Raw genomic sequence first — 12,310 nt, forward strand, 5'->3', positions numbered from 1 at the left:
TTGGGCCCTGCGCGCGGCCCAAGCAGGGCTCACGCTGGACGTGTTGGCCACCACGCGTGTACTTGGAGTAATCTAACGTTTCAAAGGAGCTTTTGGCTCTTCTCAAAAGTCTCTAGCSTTTGAACGTGAAGCTGTTCTTGTTTGTGTGGCCCCCATGTGCCTCTGGGGATAAGGAAATGGGGACAGGCGGCTGCTCGGGTACCCAGGAGAAGTGTTGGTTGGAGCATGACTCGATCGCGTCTCCCTTTCTCATTCTTGACTTTCAGCCTCATTATTTGCCATGCAGAATCACAAGGTGGTGGCCAAGGAGAGGGGATCTCCTGCACGCTGGCCCTGTGCAGCACGTGTTCTTCTCTGCTGTTGTGTCCCCTGTGACAGCAGCCTCGGTCCCCAGAGGCGCCGAGCCCTCTTGGCATCCCAGCAGGATGGGATGCCAGCTCTGCAATGGGAGCTGCCGGGCAAACATTGGCAGTGTTGGCCTGCCTTGTTGTCACCCAATAGCTCTTGATTTGGGGGTAATGGGAGAACTGGGGAGGTGAAAAGCTGGGACTAACAGGGACTGTTTAGCACGGTGTCGGTTTCAGCCGTCTGGGCTCCAAAGCGAGGGCTGCCAGGATGGCACTAGGCTCTGGCACCAGTSCCTCCCTCATCCCTCCTCGCTCTCCTGACAGCGCTTGACAGGGCAGTGCAGYGCTCGGCGTGCAGCCGGCCGGAGGAGGGGGAATGGCACTGATGGAAGAACAGGAGGGCTGCAGAGCTGAGGGCTTTGTGGAGAGGAGGTCTCCATGAGCAAGCTGTGCACACATCATACTTCCATGCAGGATCATATTCGTATCTTGGTTTGRGGAGGACTTTGTTATGAGTAACTGCTGCTGTTTAAGAACAAGCCGGTTTTTGTACTGCAGTCTCGGAGTTAATCTTGGCTGTGTATTAATGTAGTAAGCATCAGCAAAAGCAGTGGTCTCTCTGACTTGCAGGTGGACATCTGAGCCCAGAAGAGTATCCGTGTCTGTTCGTGCAGTCCAAAACTTCCAGATTATTTTTCCTATCTAAAAATACTGTGTTATTTAAAAACCTGTCCCTTATCTAGAGGGAGGAAGAACGTCCCCCTTCCTCCTCCTCTTTGGAATCAGAATTGCTGCCCCTCTGCCACCCCCAGGTGCCCTATGTGTGATCCTGGGTTTGGTCTGGCCTTGCTGGAACCGTTCCTACGATGCTGCCGGCTTTTCTCGCTCGGATGGGTGATGGGGGCTGGCTGAGCAGTGTGTCTGAGTGCGAATGCGAAAATTATTCCGTGCTAAGCAACGCGCGCTGTACCTGTTATTGAGGCTTGCAACGATCTCGGCTTCAGCCTGACACAAATAGAGTTGTCCGATCTAATTGCTGCTTCCTGCTGCAGGGATTACTCGCCCCTGGAGTGCTGGGCCCCACATCTGGTTGCACTCACCCTGCTTAATCCCAGGAATGTTATCCCTACTGAGGAGGGATAAGCCATCTGTGCTCTGCGTACCTTAGCGTTGCCTTTTCCCTTCCGTAGTCTGGTGAATATATAAAATAGGGAGGATTAAATGTGGGAGGAATATGGCTGTGGAATGACAGGTTGCTATTGCAGCAGCAGTGAGGTCTAGTTGGGTTTTTATTTTTCCTTTTAAGTGGAAAAAGGCAATAGTTTGCTGTTTGGTGGAGGAGCCATTAATTAGTGACTGGTCAATAATGAGTTTTTGCAGATAGCCGCCCTCGTAGGCCTCTCTTCCCTTTCCCACAGTGGCAGGAGTAACAAGGAGAACTTGAAGCTCTGATGCTGGGGACCAGAGGTGGGTGATCCCTCTCTGCWGTTGTTATTGTACTACCATGTGTAAAAAACAGGCAGAAATCCCCTAGGAACTGAGCAATGCCTTTGCACTTCAGTGTGAGGATGTGAATTTAAGAAYAATAAATCAGTAGGTGCCACCGAGGTAGGTTCGACCTGGATGGACCTCCTTGGTCTTGCCTTGCCCAAGCTCAAGGCTTTGCCTTCACTGGGTAGCTCAAGCCAAGGGGCTCCCGTGGCCTCCTGTGTATTGGAATGGGATGTCCCCAGCCTTGATCTGGGTTCTAAGCTCTTGGCTTTGCTCCTGCAGTCCCTGCTCACGACTGCCCTGCAAACAGCAGTCCTCAGACACGTACATGCAGGCTGCGTGGGTTAATGGAAGAGCTTACATCCGAGCGGGATTTTCTGCTCTTTGTGCACCACGGCGTACTCTGAAGTGCTCGTAGCTTTATTTTACAGCCGCCGTTTCTTCTAAACTTAGCAGAGCATACACTCTTTGTCAGGAATTAATCTCACGCCAAGTTTCAGGTTTCAAAGTGCAGCCATTCTTGAGTTATTCTGTGCTTCTTTCCTTCTGTGTGTGTGTCTCGCACAAAACCTTCTTTTTAATGGGGAAAATTGTATTTTTTTTCCACACATCCATAACTTAAAACATCTGAGAAGTGTTTTGCTCCAAGTTTATATTTAAAAGAAATAACGAAAGCCAACATTGGCAGAGAAGACAGTGTGAAAACTTGCAGCTCAGAAAAATTCAGGAACATTGGGGTTATTTGAAGTAGAGGACTAAAATGGAAGTCCTTGCTGCCTTCATTACCAGGAATCCAGTTGTGAGACTCAGAGTTATAGCTGCTGTACAATGTAGTAATCCTATTTGGGCAACTTAATGTGTTTTATAAAGCAAGGAGAATGACTTGCTGGCAGGCCAGCCCGCTGCTGTGATCCAGTGTGTTCAAAGGCTCAGCACCTCCTTTGAGGCTCTAACTGGGAGGGCTCCACCACGAGCTGCTGGCTGGTGAACACTGAGAAGCGTCTGGGCTTTCTTCACATCAGCATCATTAAGTTGCAGCCCGTTGAACAACCCCATCTGGCCTGGCAGAGTCTTCTGCCACGTCCTAACACTGGAAGGTTTATTTACTAGTTGCCTCCTGTGAAGAAAATTGGGATGGTTCAATCTTAGTCTAGGCTGTCTAGGGGACAGCAGCCCTAATTTAAATTTCTGTTTCAGGGCTGAGCTCTTAGACTGTTTCTACACCCTTGCTCTAGTTGAGAAACAGCATTAGATTTTGGTATGTAGTTGCTATATAGAGGTATATAGGATATAGAGGATATAGAGTGTATAGAGGATATAGGGTATAGAGTTATAGAGGATATAGCTGCTAGTCAAGGCGTTTCTAACCTCCATCARGCAGTGAGAAGTTTCTCCTGTCTCATATCCCAATGAGATGTGGCTCCAAATCAAAGCTACAAGTTGGCCAATCTTGGTCTTTAGGGGGACATTCTTGCCCCTTTCCAGACCCAACTGTTATGTCTGCCTGAATCTTTTTAATCAGGTGAACTAAATTCTTGGGTCGAAACAGTGTTGGAGTTTGAGGAAAATGAGGAACTGGAGTAGGGCCTAAATTGGCCTAGCTCAGGCTTATCCTGTTGCCTGAACAGTCTCTGTGCGAGAAAGAGGCAGGCCTTCTGGGATCAAATTGTAGGTTTAGTGCCCTCAAAAGGATGACTCATTGAAAGGTTGTCTCAACTCTGGCAAGTCTCACATCAGGCTGCTCCTCAGAAAAGGACTGCTTGAAATCTGAGGCTCTTTGAGGCTCTGGGACGTTTAAGTGTTTTGTAACTCAAGAAAATGTGCTGATTTTCTTCAGATTGGGCTGGCTGGGTCTCTTTCTCAGCTCCATACCATCGTGAGTTCAGCGTGCTCAGAAGAAAAGGAAGATCCAAGGATATTAGTGCCATCGCCAGCAACAAAAACCCCTAGAAGTGGAGCCGTGGCCGGGCTGGTGTCGCATAAACCCAGAGCTAGAAAATAGTCTCTCATCTGCTGCCTACCACAACTCCAAGATGCAATTTGAGGCCTAAACACTGTTGCTTGTCGTACACCGGCCACGGCTCCTGCGGGGACCCCGTGAGACGCTGCGTGTTCTCCTTTCTGGGGGGGTTTCTCTAGGACGTRCCAGGCTCCAGACAGGAGCACCAGTGTGCCTGAAGGGTCCTGTTTGACTTGGCCCCGCTGCCTCGTGGTGCCCGCCGCGCTGCTCTATTTCTACTCGTCAAATACACTGGGTAAATATAGCGCCTTCCAGCTGCGTGGGCCGGCCCTTCCAGGCGAGCTCCGGAGTCTGCTCGGCTTGGCCGGGATGCATCCRTGGAGCAGCACGGGCTATAGGGAGCGTTTCTGGGGCCGGCTCGCCTCAATGGCCCGCACTGTCGCCTCGCGCTCTCCTCGGGGCGAGCAGCTGCCAAAGACAGCACGGCAGGAATTCCTCCGTGTTATTTCTGGGATCGCACCAGGGATTGACGTCAGGGGAGGGAGGAGGAGGGCAGTGTGGAGAGCGTAGGGCCTGTGGCTTCGTTTGTGCAGGGCATCCTTGGGCTGCGCAGAGTGTCCCCTCCATGGGGGACATGGAGAATGAGGTGGCTCCGAGGAGCGTGAGGCCCTCAGCGCTCTCCACGTTGKCTGGGTGATGATCATTGATCCTCTTGAACGTGGTGACCCAAACCCCTGTGTTCTGCTGGGCCGACCCGCTCGGCCCGAGCCAGCCGGGKGCTTGGAAGCAAAGCGGGATGTTCATCCTGGGGAAAGGAGAGAATCCTCATGGCAGGAAGGATGGAGGAGCTCGGCCAGGGCGCTGGCAGCGTGAGAGCATAGACTGCAAATGAGTGGGAAATCAGGCTTCATTAGTGCTGCTGCTGGAATAACCGCTTTGTTACCCTTAATGGATTCATAAGAGTGTGTCATATCCATCCCGGGAGAAATCAGAGCCTTCTCTGTGCGCTAACGAAAGATCCGTCTCCTTCCAACACAGGCTGCGGGCCAACTTTGCAGCCTGCGTTTGAGCTAATTGGGCGCACGGGTCCGGCCTTCAGTGGCACTGGCCTCATAAGGAGCTATTTAGCAGCCTGACTGACCTCCCAATAGCTGGTTGTTCTCAGCTGCAGGCGYGTTCGCCCTCAGCTTTGCTTGGTAGAGCATCATGCCTCAGTGAAGAGTTCAAGGGAATGAAGAAATTGCTGGGTGGTGGTTGTTGYTATGGGGCAGTGTTAAAGGAAAAGCAAGATCCCTGTCACCTGCTGTTCTCCCAAATTTGTCATGCTCAAAGTTTGCCCATGTCAGTGCTGTGTTCAAGTGCATCAGGCATCTTGGAAGTCCTTGCTGGCAACCAAGATTTACCAATAAAGAAGAGAACTCCTACGTGGCTACGTTATCCTAGCATTGAAGTCAGAAAAGGCCCCATAGAGAGCTCAATAGCAGCATACCTGTTCTGGAGCTGTTGCTTGCGTTGCAGAGCTGAGGAGTCTAACCAGAGAAGCCAGGCCACAGGGTCATGGAAAAAGGGGAAGAGCAAAGAGGTGAAATTCCCTTCTCCTGTTTCTCTAGAAGCCAACAAGCGGCATTGAGCATAGAAAGCAGGTGTCCTTGTTTACAGTCCTGGACCACAGAGACTAAGGCAAAAACTCTCCCTTAGGTCAGGTTCTGGGACAATCCCTCCTGATTTCTATCTTCCTCCGTAATTTGTAGCCCTCTGGGCCCTTATCCCTGGAATTAGGGAGATGGGCACTGACCCTAATGCAGCCAAAGCCCATCCACCTGCAGTAGATAACGGGAGCTGGGCAGGAGGTTTCAGCCTGCACCTTTCCACTCAAAAAAACTTTCACTGAACGCTCCCCTTATCCAAGGAATCTTAAATCAACAAAACTTCTCATTTTGGCATTTGTGGAGCAAAATGTTCTGTGCTTTTTATTTGAAATAATATTACAATTCAAAATGTACTCAATCTTTATTTCTTACTGTATAAAATTGCTCAGGCAAAATATTTTATCTGAAGCAGTTTTTGCAAAAGAAGAAAACAGTTCTGGATACTGCTCTGCTGATGACTTTAACCATCTTGAAGGTCTCCTGGAAAATACAGAGTCTTTTCCAGATAAATGGGGGCCTTACAGGCACCAAGTGACACTTTCAAGAGGAATAATTCGCTTTGATTCCACCCCTTCCTCTCTTGGTCTCATACGTAGAGTACCCTGTAGAGATGGGAGGATCATTTCACCAACTTGAACACAACACAGCAGGCTTTAAAAATTCACAGAATTATTGCAATCAAGAAACGAAAATCATAAACCTGCCCTTGCCAGTTTTATTAGAACAAAGTTGTAAGCGAGCGTGTGCCCCATGTGTTAGACTCAGCAGRGTTATCTGGGCAACCTGCTGCTGCTCCTCCTATTTATGGCAGAGTTGGAGCTTCTGTAGGTGACCAAACAAAACCATTCTTAATTTTTATTGTTCTAGCAGCTTTGTGTGCAGCTGCACTGCACCAAACAAGGCATCTCAGCTGGGCACAGCCTTCAAAGCTACGTTGTTGTCTTCTCCRGGGCAGTAAATGTAAAGCAGAAACTCCTGGGTTTGAGAGCTGGGGCTGCAGAGCCATCAGGACACCAACTCAAACGGTGTAAAGCAAAGAGGACAGGACAGAGCAGGAGATTGCAGGGCTGGCAGAGAAGTTGATGGGCAGTTTTCTAGGATGCCTGGTGTGATTTAGGTGACCAGGTCCCTGAGATGTGTGCTCCTGAACTGTTGCTGTCGGCAAAGGCATTCCAAGGCAAGGCTCCTGCATTCAGTAGGATGCAGTGCTGCTGAAAAGGCTTATCAGGCTCTTTCAAGCAGAGATGAGAAGCAGCTTACAAACAGTTAAAGCAGGGGAATAGTTCCTGGGCAACCTGCGAGGTTSCTGAGCTCAACTGCTGCGTTAATCAAGATTACTCCCTACCCCTTCATTCCAGCTTCATTATCGGCCTTTGCAAAGTCTGCACACACACCAGGCAGATAAGAGCAGCGCGTGGAAGTCCTGGTCTGCCTGCCATCGAGCATTTCAGCCAGGGCCTGCAGAGGTAAATACTGTTGGAGCTCCTTCTTCCTACTACAGATCCTTCTCAGCGCGGGGCCGAGCCGCAGCGCTTTGCCAGGTGCAGGCAGGTTGGTGTGCAGCACCTGAGAGCTGCTGAAGGATTTTTGGGCTGGCTGCCTTCATCTCTCAGCACCTCCTCGTCCCAGCGAGGTAACTGGAGGAGCAAGAACTGCCCAGGCTGGAATCATCTCGCAGCTGATCCAGTTCAGCTCCGGGTGAAGGTGGCTGCTCTGCTGTGGCTGCAGCAGCAGCTCCTCCTCAAGGCCCCATGGTCTGTACCCTCTCTGCAGAGATATAGCTGTTCAGCCAGGGAAAAAATGCAAAAAAAAAAGGGACTTTAAAGAGAGAAAGTACCCCCAAATGCTAGTGGTGGTTGAAACCTCTCCTGGCTCGTGGTGACTCTCCCTGGCTCCATGGGAGGTTCCCCGAGCGAGGGCTGGTCCAGGATGTGCCGCTGGTTACGGTCTAAACCGTAACCTGTTTATTTAAGCCGTGCTGAAGCGGGAAGCGGTGCGAGGTGCCACGAGCAAACGCGCACGTTGCTGAGGCRGGTTCGGGAGGGCTTCAGCATGGGCTGGCACTGGCAAGGAGGAAGCCTTTGTGGTTGATGTTAGGGGAGATGGGACGCAGAGAGGGTCACGTCGGCGCCTGGCCACGTGCGACGGCCTCACGAGGGCTGCTTTATGTCAGTGACAGTGACTTATGCTCATAGGAAGCCATGGGCCTGGCCCTCCTTTCCTCCGTGGGGATGAAGGATGCGAGCGAGACGTCGTGCCAGACGCAGCATCCGCTGCAGGAAGAGGCTTTAGGCTCGTTAAGTCATGGGGAGGCATCAGGCTGAAATATTTGTCCGCTCTCCTATCCCGTGGAATAGCTGTGCTGTGATGCCCATTGCTGGCTCACACTGACATCCATCCGCTCCCAAAAGCAGGAATTTGCACGTGTAGCCAAGCAGCACCCACCCAGGAGGGATGTAATGAATATTCTCTTCCATTTCCCCGCTATGTGAGTTTAGCTGGCACAAGCGGCGTGCCCGGGGTGCTGCATTTGCTGGGTAAAACAGCTTGGTGGGCAACAAAACCCCAGCATCGGGGCTGCCCYGTGCACGCTCTTCCAGGTGGGGTTGGATGGGAGCAGCCTCTTCAGGAGCCCCGTCTCCGGCCTTCCTCACAGTCACGTTTATCTCCTTTGCAAACCTTGCCCGTGTTAACGAGGCCGCCTTTGATGAGCGTCCAAAGGTCACATCCGCCTCCGTGTTTAGGCTCGGGACGCGGCGGCCGAGGCCGGGCAGCTCATGACCCGTGTGCTCGGGCCTCCCGGCACGTAGGCCGGGCCGGGAGGCTGTGAGCCCCACGTCCAGCCTCTGCATGATCCCAGCCTAGCACGGGCCTTGGTCCTCAAAACCTTCATGAGGAAGGCGCTGGGTTGGGTCGCGATGCTCTCAGCACCTGTAGGGGATCTCTTCACCCCAGTAAGGATTTCCTCACGAGCTGGATTTTTGTGCTTGGCTGCCAAATCGAGCTATTTGTCGATGTCATGAAAATTGCCCCTTAAGCTGCGTCAAACCCTCAAAACTGCAGCAAATCCTCGCTCAACGCCCCTCACTCGGTAAGCTGATGCCGGAAACCAAATGGCAGAGCAGCTTGTGGCAGCCTTGGCTTTTTGCATGAGTGTTCTGTCTGCGTGCAAGTTTTACCTCTTTTTGCGGCCTTTTCCATCTTTCCGCGCTCATTCCAATAATAGCACTTCTGCTGCGTGATTTTCTCCGAGGAAGTGCAATCCGTTTGCTCGGAGTGGCTCCGAAAGCGCGTTCCGCGTCACACGTTCCCTGCAGCATATTGGAAAACTGTGGAGCGCGAGCCATGAGCTGCTGGTGCAGCCCCCAGGATGCAGGACGTGCCCCATACACGGGACTTCTACAATTAATCCTCACAGAACCAATTTCAAAGTTTGCCTCTGCACTCTCTGCGATTAACCCTTCCCAAATCATTCCTTGAAAATAGGAACCTTGCTATGCAGGGGAGCTCCAGGGAAGAAATCCATTCAGAGATTGGATGAGTCACTTCCGAGCAGTCTCCGGAGGGAGCAATCCGATTTGCATGGCAGCCTTCAGGTAGGGAGTGATTCATGTTTCGGTGTTTGCCGAGGCTGCCTCCTCTGCCCGGCTCTGGAGGAGGAAAAGCTGGCGCAGGGGAAAGCAAACGTTTCATTCCCATTTACGTCCTTCCCTAATTTTAGAGCGCATCGAGATAAATAAGTCTGCGTGCCTTTTCTGCAAGGAGCTGCAAGAGCTTTATAAATACTCATTGTGCCTTAATATTTGCCCTTCCACTGGGAGGTAGGGGAGAGCAGATAGGTTCATATTTACAACTAAGGAGAGGTTTGAAGCGCCCGCAGAGCCCAGCAGTTTTCCCCGACCTCCCCTGCCTCTTTGGGCATTTCACTGGGAGAGGGGGGAAATGTGCTCGTGTGGCCTGGATTTACCTGATACGGAAGATTTTCCAGCAGAGAAGACTGATAGGGATTATTTTGAAACGGGTTTTGATGCGAGCTGGGCCTCTGATCTTGCTAGCCTGTGAAGTCGTGTGAGAATTAAAAGCGCAGAGTGGGTCACTTCACGAGAGTCTGATGATCTGTTTCGGCCTGAGATCTCAGGAGCTGGTGTTACCTTGGAAATACTGCAAGGACGCAAAATAATAGAAAAGCAAAGGGAGGAAAACCTGTGTGTTGGGAAATACGGTTTGGAGGCTCTTAAATCTTGCTTCGGGTTTTGGAGGCAATTACTCAGGTCCTTTGCTTAGCCTCAGCTTTGGCTGGTGCTGGGATTCTCAGAGGAGCTAGCGAGGAATTTTAATGTGCGAAAGCTGGGAGAGAAGCGACTGTCTCCRGGCAGGATTCTCCCTTCCCCTTTGGCCTCTGGATCACTCTCTGCTTCCCGTTGGGTTTTAAATGTGGTCCTGGAGCAACGCGCTCTGCTCCGCACAGGAGCATCGCACTTGAGTGTGTCTGCTCTGTGCATTACTAAGCTGCAAAAGAGCTTTGCAGCTTTGAAATAGGTTCTCATTAGCTGTAATTAAATCTTTAAATTCTCCTTCAGGCCTGGATAAGATACAAGCTCTAATCAAGCTCCCAAAGTTTTTCTTCTCTTTTTTAAAAATTTTATTAGTCTCGCGCTTTGCTAATTACTGAACACGATGGTGTTTCCAAAGCAGCCACAAAAAAAAGTATTTACTGTTCAGCAAGGCATGTGTTAATCTGGCAAACTGTTATATTGGCTACGCAGTCTCTTATTTAACATGAATCACTCTGTAAAATGCCACAACAGCACAGCTTCTTATTCATTATTGCTTAATTTCATGATATCTGAGATGTGGGATTTCGGTTAACGGGTAATTGAGATCATAAATCAAAATATTTTCAGGGAGATTACGTGAAACGTGAGATGTTGAGGAGCCCGAGACACCGCTGTCCTCCTGGGCAGTGGAGGACACAACCGCTGCGTGGCTTCTCCTGACCTGCCTGCTGGAAGGGAAGCTCTGATAGACCCAGCTTACAGGTGGGTAGACTCAGCTTACAGGTGAGAAGTGGAGGCCAGTCACACAACACGGGCCCAGCTTCTCGCCCCACTGAGATGTCCAGTGATGTACCTAGAGTTTGGATGGGTTTAAAGGTTTATTTGATAACTAACTTGAGAAGGCAGGTGGGCAGGTGTACCCTGAAGATGATAGGGATCATCTTCACTTGAGAAGGAATCCTCTCCTTGTGGAGGAGGAATCCTCCTCACGTGAGAGAGAGAGATGCCGTASAACAAGAACATCTAGTTCTCCATTTTCTAGTGGACACCAGAACCTTCAGCATAGTTTATATATTTTTAAAAGAAAAATGTTTTCAGGCCCCAATTCCTTTTGTCTGGGGTAGTTTGCTTCTTTTTTGTCCTTTCCTTCTCGACCGGTTGGTAGGAGCCTCGGATAGAGTGGTTTCCTCTGGAGRTGCTGGTGCGGCGCTCGGGGCCGCTGTCCTCCTGGGTGTATTTTGGGCAGCCAGCAAGGGCTCGACTGCTGCTGGCCACGCTTTCCAGGCCAAATTAGTGGGTTTTCCGAGGTCAAATGTGTAGCTCCTGCCTCCCGGAGAGCCCGGGCGGGCACAATGAGGGATTCATTGAAGGCATTCCAGAGGCGCACGGTCCTGCCGTGCGAGCGGCCGCGGCAATGCATAGATTTCCTGTTCGCTCCATCCAAGTTATGTGGAAAATGCCTCCGCTCCGGCCGGCCCCGCGAGCCGACARAATGGGCCCTTTGTGAGCGGCTCTCTATTGTTCCCCATCCTTTTGGCCCTGTCTTTTCCTGGGACTCGCWGCTCACCCGGGAGGTTTGGCCTGTACGGGATAAGGTTTGGAGAGGAGATGAGAGAATCTCTTCCAATCATGAACGCGATACATCCMTTTTTGTTCTGGGAATGCGCTTGTTTTACCAAGAATTAAGGAAAAAAAGCAGAGAGGGAAAGGGAATCTGCTGCTGGAGTATTTTTGTCATTTTGTGGATCCTGACTTGAATGAGTTTCCCAAGTTATGGGGCCAGCTGGGGGCAGAGCTGGGGTTTTGGCGTGGGACCTGCCTCCCCTTGGCTCCCTATACGTCCTGCCTGCTCGCCCAAACCATCCCCTCCTCCTGCCAGCGCTGGGTGTTTAGAAAGTGTAGGTTTTCATTCCCAAAAGCTTCCAGGCTACCTCTTGGCTGCTTTGCTTTCGGTCTGTGCCAGCCAGGGTTAAATGTGAATTGGGGCACGTCCCCATCCCGCTGGCCTGGCTCCTGCAGGCCCTCCTCAGGGTGCCTTTTTTCCTCTTTTTTTTAATGATTAAAATAATCCCTCGGCATCATCGGTTGCTCAAAGTCTATAACCTGGCCCCAAAACGCAGTCCCCACGCCGAACCAAAAACCGTTCAGGTCTCAACGTCGTTATTTTTTAACCAAGTCTGTATTAAAAGTTTTATGAGCTGCTCCGGTTTCGGAAGGTTTCCCGTAAATGAACTTTCCACCGCTCTGCGACCGCGTTTGTGTTGCCAGCGCATGGAGAATATGGAAAAACGAAGGACCAAAAAAGCCCTTTTCCCCCMGCTTTCCTCCATCCGTTACAGTCCAGGGCTGTGGCAGGAAACGAGGGGTTGTAGTTTTATACGAGCTTTTATATGGATTTTTTTAAAGCTGTAGAGTGCATCGTCTCGGAGCTCTCCTCAGAAATCTGGAAGCAACCAAGGCAGGCATGGAAAAGACATTATGTAATTGCAAAAGACAAAAATCCTCCTAATGTGGAGGCCTCGTGGCAGGAGTAAATCTCTGACCTCACCCCTTTGAGGCTCTCTGGAGAACACTGTGTTCCTCGGG

The sequence above is a fragment of the Nothoprocta perdicaria genome, unplaced genomic scaffold (assembly GCF_003342845.1).
Source record: "Nothoprocta perdicaria isolate Ctin4 unplaced genomic scaffold, notPer1 scaffold_42, whole genome shotgun sequence".
Lineage (NCBI taxonomy): Eukaryota > Metazoa > Chordata > Aves > Tinamiformes > Tinamidae > Nothoprocta > Nothoprocta perdicaria.